At 44.2% G+C, this 12,147-nt stretch overlaps 1 protein-coding gene across 2 annotated transcripts in view; it reads right to left on the bottom strand.

Annotated features, from left to right (window-relative positions):
* The window catches only part of LOC311149647 (nucleolar complex protein 2 homolog), a 51,896-nt gene that overhangs the window by 11,800 nt on the left and 27,949 nt on the right, over positions 1-12,147 (bottom strand). The window lies entirely within an intron of this gene.

Raw genomic sequence — 12,147 nt, 5'->3', positions numbered from 1 at the left:
GTTGCCTTACAACCTGGAATTAAAATAGATTTTTTGTATCATTTGATTTACACAACATGCCTACACAACATGCCTACCACAAACAAGAAATAACTTGAGCGTGCATAACTATTCACCCCCACAAAGTCAATACTTTGTAGAGCCACCTTTTTCAGCAATTACAGCTGCAAGTCTCTTCGGGTATGTCTCTATAAGCTTGGCACATCTAGCCACTGGGATTTTTGCCCATTCTTCAAGGCAAAACTGCTCCAGCTCCTTCAAGTTGGATGGGTTCCGCTGGTGTACAGCAATCTTTAAGTCATACCACAGAGGTCTGGGCTTAGACTAGGCCATTCCAAGACATTTAAATGTTTCCCCTTAAACCACTCAAGTGTTGCTTTAGCAGTATACTTAGGGTCATTGTCCTGCTGGAAGGTGAACCTCCGTCCCAGTCTCAAATCTCTGGAAGACTGAAACAGGTTTCCCTCAAGAATTTCCCTGTATTTAGCGCCATCCATCATTCCTTCAATTCTGACCAGTTTCCCAGTCCCTGCCGATGAAAAACATCCCCACAGCATGATGCTGCCACCACCATGCTTCACTGTGGGGATGGTGTTCTTGGGGTGATGAGGTGTTGGGTTTGCGCCAGACATAGCGTTTTCCTTGATGGCCAAAAAGCTCTATTTTAGTCTCATCTGACCAGAGTACCTTCTTCCATATGTTTGGGGAGTCTCCCACATGCCTTTTGGCGAACACCAAACGTGTTTGCTTATTTTTTTCTTTAAGCAATGGCTTTTTTTCTGGCCACTCTTCCGTAAAGCCCAGCTCTGTGGAGTGTACGGCTTAAAGTGGTCCTATGGACAGATACTCCAATCTCCGCTGTGGAGCTTTGCAGCTCCTTCTGGGTTATCTTTGGTCTCTTTGTTGCCTCTCTGATTAATGCTCTCCTTGCCTGGTCCGTGAGTTATGGTGGGCGGCCCTCTCTTGGCAGGTTTGTTGTGGTGTCATATTCTTTCCATTTTTTTAAATAATGGATTAAAAAAATGGTGCTCCGTGGGATGTTCAAAGTTTCTGATATTTTTTTTATACCCAAACCTGATCTGTACTTCTCCACAACTTTGTCCCTGACCTGTTTGGAGAGCTCCTTGGTCTTCATGGTGCTGCTTGCTTGGTGGTGCCCCTTGCTTAGTGGTGTTGCAGACTCTGGGGCCTTTCAGGTGTATATACAGGTAAAAGTCAGTAAATTAGAATATTTTGAAAAACTTGATTTATTTCAGTAATTGCATTCAAAAGGTGTAACTTGTACATTATATTTATTCATTGCACACAGACTGATGCATTCAAATGTTTATTTCATTTAATTCTGATGATTTGAAGTGGCAACAAATGAAAATCCAAAATTCCGTGTGTCACAAAATTAGAATATTGTGTAAGGGTTACATTTTGAAGACACCTGGTGCCACAAAATAATCAGCTGATTAACTCAAAACACCTGCAAAGGGCTTTAAATGGTCTCTCAGTCCAGTTCTGAAGCCTACACAAACATGGGGAAGACTTCAGATTTGACAGCTGTCCAAAAGGCGACCATCGACACATTGCACAAGGAGGGAAAGACACAAAAGGTTATTGCAGAAGAGGCTGGCTGTTCTCAGAGCTCTGTGTCCAAACACATTAATAGAGAGGCAAAGGGAAGGAAAAACTGTGGTCAGAAAAAGTGTACAAGCGATAGGGATCACCGCACCCTAGTCAAGATTGTGAAAAAAAACCCATTCAAAAATGTGGGGGAGATTCACAAGGAGTGGACAGCTGCTGGAGTCAGGGCTTCAAGATCCACCACCAAGAGACGCTTGAAAGACATGGGTTTCAACTGCCGCATACCTCGTGTCAAGCCACTGTTGACCAAGAAACAGCGCGAAAAGCGTCTCACCTGGGCTAAGGAAAAAAAGAGCTGGACTGCTGCTGAGTGGTCTAAAGTCATGTTTTCTGACGAAAGCAAATTTTGCATTTCCTTTGGAAATCGAGGTCCCAGAGTCTGGAGGAAGACAGGAGAGGCACAGGATCCACGTTGCCTGAAGTCTAGTGTAAAGTTTCCACCATCAGTGATGGTTTGGGGTGCCATGTCATCTGCTGGTGTCGGTCCACTCTGTTTCCTGAGATCAAGGGTCAACGCAGCCGTCTACCAGCAAGTTTTAGAGCACTTCATGCTTCCTGCTGCTGACCTGCTCTATGGAGATGGAGATTTCAGGTTCCAACAGGACTTGGCGCCTGCACACAGCGCAAAATCTACCCGTGCCTGGTTTACGGACCATGGTATTTCTGTTCTAAATTGGCCAGCCAACTCCCCTGACCTTAGCCCCATAGAAAATCTGTGGGGTATTGTGAAAAGGAAGATGCAGAATGCCAGACCCAACAACGCAGAAGAGTTGAAGGCCACTATCAGAGCAACCTGGGCTCTCATAACACCTGAGCAGTGCCAGAAACTCATCGACTCCATGCCACGCCGCATTAATGCAGTAATTGAGGCAAAAGGAGCTCCAACCAAGTATTGAGTATTGTACATGCTCATATTTTTCATTTTCATACTTTTCAGTTGGCCAACATTTCTAAAAAATCCCTTTTTTGTATTAGCCTTAAGTAATATTCTAATTTTGTGACACACGGAATTTTGGATTTTCATTTGTTGCCACTTCAAATCATCAAAATTAAATGAAATAAACATTTGAATGCATCAGTCTGTGTGCAATGAATAAATATAATGTACAAGTTACACCTTTTGAATGCAATTACTGAAATAAATCAAGTTTTTCAAAATATTCTAATTTACTGACTTTTACCTGTATACACTGAGATCATTTGATAGATCATGTGACACTTAGTTAAATAAAGTCCACCTGTGTGCAATCTAAGTATGTGACTTCTGAAGGTAATTGGTTGCACCAGATCTTATTTAGGGGCTTCATAGCAAAGGGGGTGAATACATATGCATGCACCACTTTTATGTTATGTATTTTGTAGATTTTTTTTAAACAAGTTATTTTTTTTCATTTCACTTCACCAATTTTGACTATTTTGTGTATGTCCATTACATGAAATCCCCCCAAAAAATCCATTTAAATTACAGGTTGTAATGCAACAAAATAGGAAAAACGCCAAGGGGGATGAATACTTTTGCAAGGCACTGGAATTCGATATTAAACTGATTATGGCAGTAGGCAGATTATGCAATAGTCATGTAAACGCCTTACTCTGCTTATCTTAAATCAGCGTAAAGTCAAAATCGAAGTAAGCATACGTGGATTAAAACACCTGGTTTTCGGAGATTATCTTTCGAATTATTAGGACTAGTGTCTTAAAATCGGCATTCCAGCTGTGTATTTGATCTGCACATGTGCTAGCACCAGCCGAGCAAGCCTCCCTTTTTAGTGTGAGTGTAGTGAGTTCGGAACAACTTAGAAGTAGTTTTCACATACAAACTTTAGAAGAACTCAGAAATATTATTCCCAAAAATAACATTCGCTGTGGTAAAATGTTTATTTTGATCGCCGATTTTCTGCATTTATCAGAGTGCCATCAGGTAGCCTGATTTCAGATGTGTCCATGTAAACATTTGCACTTGACTCTCCCAACACCCTAGCTCTGACTTTGCTGATAGCTAATTTATTGAGGAAAAGTGTACTTACTATGCCTGTGATGTGGTTGTCCCACCTAGCCATCTTAAGATGAATGCACTAACTTTGAGTCGCTCTGGATAAGAGTCTGCTAAATTACTAAAATGTAAATGGGTGCTCAGGATGATAGACAAGTTTCCCAAGTAGATTTTTCCCAGTTGTATGTGGTAAATTCCCACTTGGTTCCAAACGCACCATGACACTGCCTCCTTCAGGGCCAGATGCTCAATTGTGACTCTCATAAAGGGGGCGTGTCTGTAGCGCGGTACATCTCCCACTCAGGGGTAATGTGATGGGCTGTCACTGTTAACACTTGGAATTCCATAACTACTAGAATGGCCATTCTGACTGTTGATATTTCAATTGTGTCAATATTCCATAATAAATTAATGCATTTATTATGTTAAAATAGGTCATAAGAAACCTCAGGACACCAAATGTAAATTGTAATCAGTCAGAAAATCTATTTATTGATCCAGAAGTAGCTAGACTGTAAATACAAAAAATAAGATGATAGTGTATTTTCTGACTGTAAGACAACAATTACCTGACCAGCTAATGGCCCTTCCAAACTACACCTAAACTATATTGAAGCTAATTTCACACATATAATAATAGATGCGGCCTGAAGACAAGATTAAATTGACAGTCTGATGGGCGACAATGTTAATCATTGTCAAATGTCAAGAATTGACAAAGGGAACGAAGCTTACCAAAAAGCACTTCTTCCATATCATCCTACAGGAGGTCAATGCAGGCCAGACGTTTTGATTGTCATACCCTATCAGAAAGAGCAGATGCCAAGGTTTCTAATTAACCTATTTGGTCCCCCCAAAAAAAATCTACAAATTGTACAGATGGTCTCGGTTTCAAAACACAGTGCATTCGGGATGTATTCAGACCCATTTACTTTTTCCAAATTTTGTTAGGTTACAGCCTTATTCTAAAATTGATTATATACACTGCTCAAAAAAATAAAGGGAACACTAAAATAACACATCCTAGATCTGAATGAATGAAATAATCTTATTAAATACTTTTTTTCTTTACATAGTTGAATGTGCTGACAACAAAATCACACAAAAATTATCAATGGAAATCAAATGTATCAACCCATGGAGGTCTGGATTTGGAGTCACCCTCAAAATTAAAGTGGAAAACCACACTACAGGCTGATCCAACTTTGATGTAATGTCCTTAAAACAAGTCAAAATGAGGCTCAGTAGTGTGTGTGGCCTCCACGTGCCTGTATGACCTCCCTACAACGCCTGGGCATGCTCCTGATGAGGTGGCGGATGGTCTCCTGAGGGATCTCCTCCCAGACCTGGACTAAAGCATCCGCCAACTCCTGGACAGTCTGTGGTGCATTGTGGCGTTGGTGGATGGAGCGAGACATAATGTCCCAGATGTGCTCAATTGGATTCAGGTCTGGGGAACGGGCGGGCCAGTCCATAGCATCAATGCCTTCCTCTTGTAGGAACTGCTGACACACTCCAGCCACATGAGGTCTAGCATTGTCTTGCATTAGGAGGAAACCAGGGCCAACCGCACCAGCATATGGTCTCACAAGGGGTCTGAGGATCTCATCTCGGTACCTAATGGCAGTCAGGCTACCTCTGGCGAGCACATGGAGGGCTGTGCGGCCCCCCAAAGAAATGCCACCCCACACCATGACTGACCCACCGCCAAACCGGTCATGCTGGAGGATGTTGCAGGCAGCAGAACGTTCTCCACGGCGTCTCCAGACTCTGTCACGTGCTCAGTGTGAACCTGCTTTCATCTGTGAAGAGCACAGGGCGCCAGTGGCGAATTTGCCAATCTTGGTGTTCTCTGGCAAATGCCAAACGTCCTGCACAGTGTTGGGCTGTAAGCACAACCCCCACCTGTGGATGTCGGGCCCTCATACCACCCTCATGGAGTCTGTTTCTGACCGTTTGAGCAGACACATGCACATTTGTGGCCTGCTGGAGGTCATTTTGCAAGGCTCTGGCAGTGCTCCTCCTGCTCCTCCTTGCACAAAGGCGGAGGTAGCAGTCCTGCTGCTGGGTTGTTGCCCTCCTACGGCCTCATCCACGTCTCCTGATGTACTGGCCTGTCTCCTGGTAGCGCCTCCATGCTCTGGACACTACGCTGACAGACACAGCAAACCTTCTTGCCACAGCTCGCATTGATGTGCCATCCTGGATTAGCTGCACTACCTGAGCCACTTGTGTGGGTTGTAGACTCTGTCTCATGCTACCACTAGAGTGAAAGCACCGCCAGCATTCAAAAGTGACCAAAACATCAGCCAGGAAGCATAGGAACTGAGAAGTGGTCTGTGGTCACCACCTGCAAAACCAGTCCTTTATTGGGGGTGTCTTGCTAATTGCCTATAATTTCCACCTGTTGTCTATTCCATTTGCACAACAGCATGTGAAATGTATTGTCAATCAGTGTTGCTTCCTAAGTGGACAGTTTGATTTCACAGAAGTGTGATTGACTTGGAGTTACATTGTGTTGTTTAAGTGTTCCCTTTATTTTTTTGAGCAGTGTAGTTTTTTCCCCCCCTCATCAAATCAACACAATACTCCATAATGACAAAGCAAAAACCGTTTTTGAAATTCTTGCTGATTTATTAACAATAAAAACTGAAATATCACATTTACGTAAGTATTCAGACCCTTTACTCAGTACTTTGTTGAAGCCCCTTTGGCAGCAATTACAGCCAAGTCTTCTTGGGTATGAAGCTACAAGCTTGGCACACCTGTATTTGGGGAGTTTTTCCCATTCTTCTCTGCAGATCCTCTCAAGCTCTGTCAGGTTGGATGGGGAGCGCCGCTGCACAGCTATTTTCAGGTCTCTCCACTCAAGGACATTCAGAGACTTGTCTCGAAGCCACTCCTGCGTTGTCTTGGCTGTGTGCTTAGGGTCGTTGTCCTGTTGGAAGGTGAACCTTTGCCCCAGTCTGAAGTCCTGAGTGCTCTGGAGCAGGTTTTCATCAAGGATCTCTCTGTACTTTGCTCCATTCATCTTTAACTCGATCCTGACTAGTCTCCCAGTCCCTGCCGCTGAAAAACATCCCCACAGCATGATGCTGCCACCACCATGCTTCACCGTAGGGATGGTGCCAGGTTTCCTCCAGATGTGACGCTTGGCATTCAGGCCAAAGAGTTCAATCTTGGTTTCATCAAACCAGAGAATCTTGTTTCCTTTAGGTGCCTTTTGGCAAACTCCAAGCAGGCTGTCATGTGCCTTTTACTGAGGAGTGGCTTCCGGCTGGCCACTCTACCATAAAGGTCTGATTGGTGGAGTGCTGCAGAGATTGTTGTTCTTCTGGAAGGTTCTCCCATCTCCACAGAGGAACGCTGGAGCGCTGTCAGAATGACCATCAGGTTCTTGGTCACCTTCCTGGGAAGCCAGCTCTAGGAAGAGTCTTGGTGGTTCCAAACTTCTTCCATTTAAGAATGATGAAGGCCACTGTGTTCAATGCTGCAGACATTTTTTGGTACCCTTCCCGAGATCTGTGCCTCGACACAATCCTGTCTCGGAGCTCTACATACAATTCCTTCAACCTCTTGGCTTGGTGGGCCCTTATATAGACAGGTGTGTGCCTGTTACCACAGGTGGACTGAAATCAAGTTGTAGAAACGTCTCAAGAATGATCAATGAAAATAGGATGCACCTGAGCTCAATTTCGAGTCTCATAGCAAAGGGTCTGAATACTTATGTAAATATGTTTATTTTTATATATATTTACAAAGAATTCTAAAAACCTGTTTTTTGCTTTCTCATTATGGGGTATTGTGTGTAGATTGATGAGGAGTTTTTATTGATTTAATCCATTTTAGAATAAGGCTGTAATGTAACAAAATGTGGAAAAGGGGAAGGGGTCTGAATACTTTGCGAATGCACTGTATAGCAGTCCACTGAATTGAAGCAGTCTTATTACTTGGAGTAGGCTACACAGTGAGAGCGTGCATAATTTATAATGGCAAGACCAAGACTAACGGATGCACATGCTGTGTTAGCGTTGCGACAAGATCTGAATAAAAACAACTCCGATGGCGGGGATGAAACAGATCATGACATCTCTGATGATGATTATTCTGATTCATGCTGAACAGCTTTCTATATCTGGGAAAGGATCCATACTAGGCAGCAGGTGAGCGAGTGTCCAATAACGTTTCGGATCAGATGGCACAGCTGTACTCGTGAAAGGAGGAACTCGCCGCTGGCCTGTTGCTGTGCTCTACAATATGCTTGACTTGGCCGCTATCAATGCACACGTGTTGTTCAAGCAGTGCATGAACAACAACGTGAACAGGAGAGACTTCATCATAAGTCTGGCACTACCTGAGAGACATATAAGGGCCAAAGCAGCAGCCAAGATTCCACGCGAGCCATTGCGCACAGCTCCCGGGAGGAGAAACTCCCAGGTGGGCAGATGCACTCGGAACAGAACCAACAACACCTGTTTCAGCTGCAAGTAACTTGTTTGTGGGAAGTGTAGAAATCAAGTGAAAGTGACAAAGATTTGTGGTGATTGTTAGGAAAAGGGTCGAGTCATGCGTCCTCCAAAACATGACCCGCCAAACTGCGCTCCTTAACATCTGCCCGCTTAAGCCGGAAACCAGCCGCACCAATGTGTCGGAGGAAACACAGTTCAACTGATGACCGAAGTCAGCCTGCAGGCACCGGCACGCCACAAGGAGTCGCTAGAGCGCGATGAGCCAAGTAAAGCCCCCCCGGCCAAACCCTCCCTTAACCCGGACGGCACTGGGCCAAATGTGCGCCGCACATTTGACTCCCGGTGTTCACATTTGACTCCCAAATGACTCCCGGTCACGGCCGGTTATGACACAGCCTGGGATCAAATCCGGGTCAGTAGTGACGACTCAAGCACTGCGATGCAGTGCCTTAGACCGCTGCCCCACTCGGGAGGCCCCTCCTACATTTTTCAACTTAGGCGCACATGTGCTCCTTGTAAGAAAATTCAGCGTAGACCCCTGCTTATGAAAAGGTTATTATGTTATTTAAATATATTTACATTTCATATTCTAATGTTACCCAACACCTTAAAACACAACCAAATGACACTGGCATGAAGTGGGGTCCAACAAGGCCAGGCTTTTCTAGTTAAATTAATTTATTAGACTGGCGGCTATTGGTACTCCTCGAGGCCCGGCTATTCTACTGTTAAATATACATACGGTCATTTTGACCGTCATGGCGCTTTGAGGATGAAATGCTCAGAAAGTTTGTATTTTATTATATTTATCTCAAAGCACTGCTAGAGTGTAAAATACACATATTTAGGAAAAGCCAGGGACAGGTGGGTAAAGGTTTTTATTGAAATGAAGTTATTGAAATTGAAAACTGTCAGATTGACCATCTTGGCTGTTCTAGTGTTAAGTAAGCGCAACACGGTGCATTGGCCAATTCATTGATGGCTTGCTTATATAGAGTGGGTACTACCTGTTTGCTAAAATGGGTGCAAGAGGGAAGTTCGTAACGTGGCTCGAGCACTTTCATAAGGTGCTGAAACCCCTTATTCTCAACCAACGAGAATGGGCGTATATCCGCGGCTATAAACCAAAGACTGTAAAAAAAATATAAACACAGCCTACCTATCGCTCTTGTAATTTATTTGGCCCGGTCAGAATCAGCTGCCAAGGGTTGCTTAAATGCAGAAGATGTTGTGTTGTTGTTTCTTTGCGTTTCCAACTTACTGCGGTATACTGGGGTGATGTTGGCGTAAATGTGGCAACATATTTGAGGTGTTGGCAGCTGCATAGGCTACTCTCATTGAGTGTGGTGACATGCTGTTATTATTTTATCCACAACTCTCCATCGCCATTTGGGAAGCCAAATTGTTCCCAAACTGGAGATCTAAATAATGATGAATGGTGGATCCTCTAATTCTGGTTTATCGACCCCACCACTCGCCATCGTACAGAACTAGTTCTCGGCTGCTCCTCACAAAAGGACAGTTTAAAATGCGCCAATTAAAATTAGATTTTTGATTACAACGTGCTCAGATGTTTTAACGGAATAGCCTGAAATTTTTTCTGCTCACAGCCTAGTATTTTTAATGTATGTATTCATTTGGGTTCACAGTAAGTACAGATATGTGTACCGTTACGCCCCTAGATAAGAACATTGCCAACCTGCATGGCAACGGAACATTTTAGAACAAAAATACTTCACGACTGGGTCACGTCTCTGGCAACCTAACCGATAGAATGAAAGAGCAGCCGGTGGACAGGGTAGCAAAGTCGACAGGCTAACATGCTGTTCAAACAGTTGGAAACGGACAGAAGGGTGTATTCATAACAATTAAACTGTTCTACCTTGCTAGCTAGCAAATATATCCAAGTTGGCTAGACTTTAAGCCGGGGGGGGGGGGTTCTACTAAGCGAACATATGGAATTGTTTTAAGACGGTCATACAAAGGATCATTTAGCTATTTGATTTAGAATTTTAGGACCCCTTTAGGTATCAAAAAAATATATAATTAATTTCTGATGAAACATTTAATTTGGCCTTACTGCTATTAGCCCATAGAAACACACTGAATAACAGGTTCATACATGGAAAAACAGAGTCAAAAAATATCGAAAGGAAGTTTTAAAGTGTCTGTCCTATATCCAAGAGATAAGAAAGATCTGAATGTTTTACAAAGGCACTAAACTACTTCCATATATAAACTCAGCAAAAAAAGAAATGTCCTCTCACTGTCAACTGCACTTATTTTCAGCAAAATTAACATGTGTAGATATTTGTATGAACATAACAAGATTCAACAACAGAGACATAAACTGAACAAGTTCCACAGACATGTGACTAACAGAAATTGAATAATGTGTCCCTGAACAAAGGGTGGGTCAAAATCAAAAGTAACAGTCAGTATCTGATGTGGCCACCAGCTGCATTAAGTACTGCAGTGCATCTCCTCCTCATGGACTGCACCAGATTAGCCAGTTCTTGCTGTGAGATGTTACCCCACTCTTCCACCAAGGCACCTGCAAGTTCCCGGACATTTCTGTGGGGAATGGCCCTAGCCCTCATCCTCCGATCTAACAGGTCCCAGACGTGCTCAATGGGATTGAGATCCGGGCTCTTCGCTGGCCATGGCAGAACACTGACATTCCTGTCTTGCAGGAAATCATGCACAGACCGAGCAGTATGGCTGGTGGCATTGTCATGCTGGAGGGTCATGTCAGGATGAGCCTGCAGGAAGGGTACCACATGAGGGAGGAGGTTGTCTTCCCTGTTATGCACAGCGTTGAGATTGCCTGCAATGACAACCAGCTCAGTTCGATGATGCTGTGACACACCGCCACAGACCATGACGGACCCTCCACCTCCAAATCGATCCCGCTCCAGAGTACAGCCCTCGGTGTAACGCTCATTCCTTCAACGCTAAACGCGAATCCGACCATCACCCCTGGTGAGACAAAACCGCGACTCGTCAGTGAAGAGCACTTTTTGCCAGTTCTGTCTGGTCCAGCGACGGAGGGTTTGTGCCCATAGGCGACGTTGTTGCCGGTGATGTCTGGTGAGGACCTGCCTTACAACAGGCCTACCAGCCCTCAGTCCGGCCCCTCTCAGCCTATTGCGGACAGTCTGAGCACTGATGGAAGGATTGTGGATTCCTGGTGTAACTCGGGCAATTGTTGTTGCCATCCTGTACCTGTCCCGCAGGTGTGATGTTCGGATGTACCGATCCTGTGCAGGTGTTGTTACACGTGGTCTGCCACTGCGAGGACGATCAGCTGTCCGTCCTGTCTCCCTGTAGTGCTGTCTCACTGTACGGACATTGTAATTTATTGCCCTGGCCACATCTGCAGTCCTCATGCCTCCTTGCAGCATGCCTAAGGCATTTTTTCAGAGTCAGTAGAAAGGCCTCTTTAGTGTCCTAAGTTTTCATAATTCATACGAATTATCTTTCAAAGACAGGGTCCTGAAAAAGGGACATTTCTTTTTTTGCTGAGTTTTCTTCCATTCACGAATCTTGTGGGTGTCCTAGAGCAAAACGGAGAACAGTGTGTAGACCAAACCGTTCGGACGCTACAGACGTTTTCGTGAGAAGACTGATTTCCAGGATGTCTCATGGTCTGACAAACACCACTGAAGCTCGGCCACCTTCCGCATCTGCGGTGGAAGGCCGCCATTGGCAGATGAGGTGGATTGAGACGCAGCCCATGAAAAAAAACAAGATATTTCCAGCTTAAACAGATGGACTTTGATGGGGATTTGTATTGTGCTAATTAGATATCTACAGGGGCGCGGAAATTGACTCTAGGGGGTTAAATATAAAGATTAGTTGGCTACTCACTAGCACGTGGGCTTGTGCTTGAGAGATTGTTAATGAGACCTGTGTTAATTTTCTATTATGCTTGCTACAAGAAGTTCATCATTATTAGTGAATGTGCATTATGCATGGTTCTAGTTAAATTTGTAACAAAAATGACATTTTCATTGGGTCTTATAAGTCCGGCAAGTAGCCTAGCGGTTAGAG

This window comes from Coregonus lavaretus, assembly GCF_964263955.1.
Source record: "Coregonus lavaretus genome assembly, chromosome: 22".
In the NCBI taxonomy this organism is placed as follows: Eukaryota; Metazoa; Chordata; class Actinopteri; order Salmoniformes; family Salmonidae; genus Coregonus; species Coregonus lavaretus.
The sequence above is the reverse complement of the archived record's forward strand: the minus strand, read 5'-3'. Positions and strand labels throughout refer to the sequence as shown.